We start from the raw sequence: 3,458 nt of genomic DNA, 5'->3' as shown, positions 1-3,458 counted from the left end.
CCCATGCAGCAAAACTCAGTGTTATAATGTGAAATTTTTTGGTGAGTGGGGTAGGGAAGGCGGGGGGAATGGACCTCTGAGAAACAGGACTTCAGGTATTCCTGATGAAAAAAACAGAGTTACACAGAAGCTCTGAATTTCAGACTTAGGAGATAAAATGGTAAATACCTTGAGTGCTTTGCTTTATAATAATTTATCAGTTGTAATTATCTACAATAAGAAAGTACTGTGTGATTTATAGGAAGAATATAAATCCAGGGAAAACCTGTGTGTAACCAAACTATGATATAGTCCTAGGAAAATTCCTGTGTTAGTTGACTTAAGGAGTGTAATTATGATCATTACAAAGTGAGCAACCATATTAATCACATTTATATTAAAATGTAACAAGCTGCCCTGAGCTTAGGATGTAAAAGGGCCCTGTTGGAACCAAACGTCAGCTTCAGTAAAAAATAACACAGATCATTTATAGCATAACTAGCCTGTCTGCATCATACAAGAGATAAGGAAACTATAAATAATTAATGAATCTTGCAGGCTGGGGTCTCAGATCATACTGGTTGGACTGCAAGCCACAACCTTTTTTTTTCCTTAATAAAAGTTGATTTCTTTCATCAGAAAGGGTTTCAAATTTCTTTCTTACAGAATGAAAAGAGGGGCAGGTAGGTGGCGCAGTGGATAGAACATGGGCGCTGAAGTCAGGAAGACCTGAGTTCAAATCCGCCCTTAGACCAAACACTTGACACTTACTAGTTGTGTGACCCTGGGCAAGTCACTTAACCCCAATGGCCTAAAAACAAACAAACAAAAAAAAAAACGAGGAAACAGAGTGAAGAGAAATATAAAAAGATAAATATATACAGTCTAGTATTGGTATTCATTAAGTAAGCAGGAAAAGAAAGGAATGAGACAGAAGGTTCATTAAGAGAAACATCAGTCAGAAGTAAAAGAGACTCTTAAAAAGAGGCCATGGAAAAAAGAAGATAGGTGGAAATACATGATTAATAACCATAACTGTAAATGAGATTAATACCCCATAAAACAGAAGTGGACAGTAAAATGAATTAGAAACTAGACAGATTTAATAGAAACATACTTGAAACAGAAAGATCCCTGGATAGAAACATAAGGAGCTGAAGTACAATCTTATCTTTCAGGTGAGGTTAAAAAAAAGTAGGATAAATAATCATGATTTCAGGCAATATGAAAGCAAAAACAGACATAATTAAAAAAGATGAGCAATACATTTTAACAAAAGGTCCCACAGAAAATTAATGTCAATACTGAATGCATCAAACAGTAGAGCACACAAATTCCTGAAGGAAAAGTTAAATGAATTGGGGGGAAAATATAGTAAAACTGTAATAATAGTGAGGGACCTCAATTTACCTTTCTTAGACCCAGATAAATCTTAGCACAAAATAAACAATAAAAAGTTAAAATGAACAGAATATTAGACAATTAAAAAAATAACACCTATGGAGAATACAGAATGGGACTAGAAAAGGGTATTTCTGTTTCTTAATCATGCATGCTAATTTCATAGAAACACAGTATGTATTAGGACACAAAACCTCAGCAAAAAATGCAGACATTAGATTTATTTTTTTATGTCTATAACAGAACAAAAATTACATTCAATAAAGGTAGGAAAAGTGGGGACAGAGAAAGAGAGTGAATGGAAAAGGAACTGAATCTTTACATAATTATGCATATTATATAACATGCACTGTGTTCAGCACTGGTTGAATAATTATTGTCTCATTTTAACCTACAATAACACTGAGAAATAAGCACTATCGTTATTCCATTTTTACAGTTTAGGAAACTGTAATACACAGATTCAAACTAGATGGATGAACTCAAAGGTAAATTATTTATATTGAATGTTACAAGGACTTATACTTGACACAGAACTTTTTTGGTATTCTTAACACATCTGCAGGTGCCAAATAAACAGGATCCTGACAGGCTACAAAACTGCGAAACTACACATAAAATTAAGTGCAAAATCTTAAACTTGGACGCAAAAAAGTCAACCTACGATGTAGGAAAAAAGCAATTATTCTTTTAAAATTTATAAGACTTTAGTGATCTTGGTAACATATTAAGAGTGGAAGAGGGAGGTAATACTCCCACTATTTTCTGGAATATTTCTGGAGTTTTCAATTAAAGTCATCATGGTTTAAGAAGGTAAAGAAATCAAGATATTGAAAGGCCTTAAGACAATAACATGTAAGGTTGTTTGGAGGAATTGGGCATGTTTAGCCTAGAGAAAAGAATAATCAGAGGGAAAATGATACCATTCTTCAAGCATCTGAACTAGTGAAAAGTGGGAGATTAAAAGACTTGTTCTATTCAACTCAAATGAGAATGAACCAGGAACAATGCGTGATAATGTAAAGGGCTATAAGATTGCTGGCAGGAAAAGCTTCTTAAAGTTAATAGTAGTGGAGAGTTCACCCTCACTGACAAATCTTTAAGCAAAAGTTTAACAGCTAAATGATGCTATGATGGGAATATACTGTTTGCCTCTAATTCTCAAAATCTTTGGTTCTTAAGGATGAAATAAAACTAAAAGACATCAATAATTTAAAAAAAGACTAAGAGCAAATGAAGGTAGCAAAGAGATCGTCTTTTCCAGAAGTCTGTCTATGAAAGAGAGGAAAGCTATAGAAAATTGAGGGGCTGATGGAATTAATTTGAAAGTTTTTTTGTTTTTTTTGGGGGCATCTGGGTAAGTTTGTAGCCAGACCAAGTGAAGTCATAGTAAAGATTAGAGCAGGGATGACCAAATTACTCTCCTTATTGCTAATCTCCTCCATGAGTAGTTATTCCTATTAAAATGTAAGCTGTTTGAGGACAAGAATTTTTTTTTCTGTGTATTTGCATTTCCAAAATTTAGGGTAAGGCTTGCCACAAAGAGTGCTAAATATAAATATTTATTATATAAATGTAAATAGAGCTTCTTTATTCAAAGAAAAGCTACCAGAGATGATAGTGACCTGAATCAAGAATACAAAAGAGAAACTTGGGAAAATGGGACTTTGGAGCATGATGCTGATGATGTAAGGTACAGAATTGTGATAATCATATGAATGAAATAAGGTGCTATCAATAAGGGAAAGAAGATTCACTATGAGGTTTTCATTGACATTCAACAATTAGTAAGTAGGAATAGAAAAGATAGGATTACTTCAGGATTAATTAGATTAACTTTGGAGAAGGGACAGAGAAAACAGGAAAAGGGAATGAAAGGTTTAAAATAAGGTATGCAAAATTATATTGCTGAAAATAGAATTAAGATTGCAAAGGAGGAAGGAAAAACTTGAAACTTTCAATGATATAAGTACATAAGTGATAGATGAAATACAAGAAGATAATATCATTAAAATATGAATTTTTTTTTGGAAGGCATGTTACACTTGCTGTAATGTTATTTGATGGCATTTAACTTA

General features: G+C 33.1%; 1 protein-coding gene across 1 annotated transcript in view; it reads right to left on the bottom strand.

Moving 5' to 3' along the window:
* Positions 1-3,458, bottom strand: part of LOC114032021 (high mobility group protein B3-like) — a 13,688-nt gene that overhangs the window by 6,343 nt on the left and 3,887 nt on the right. The window lies entirely within an intron of this gene.

This window comes from Vombatus ursinus, unplaced genomic scaffold, assembly GCF_900497805.2.
Source record: "Vombatus ursinus unplaced genomic scaffold, bare-nosed wombat genome assembly UNPS02015393.1, whole genome shotgun sequence".
Classification (NCBI taxonomy): Eukaryota; Metazoa; Chordata; class Mammalia; order Diprotodontia; family Vombatidae; genus Vombatus; species Vombatus ursinus.
This window is presented reverse-complemented; position numbering and strand designations above follow the sequence as displayed.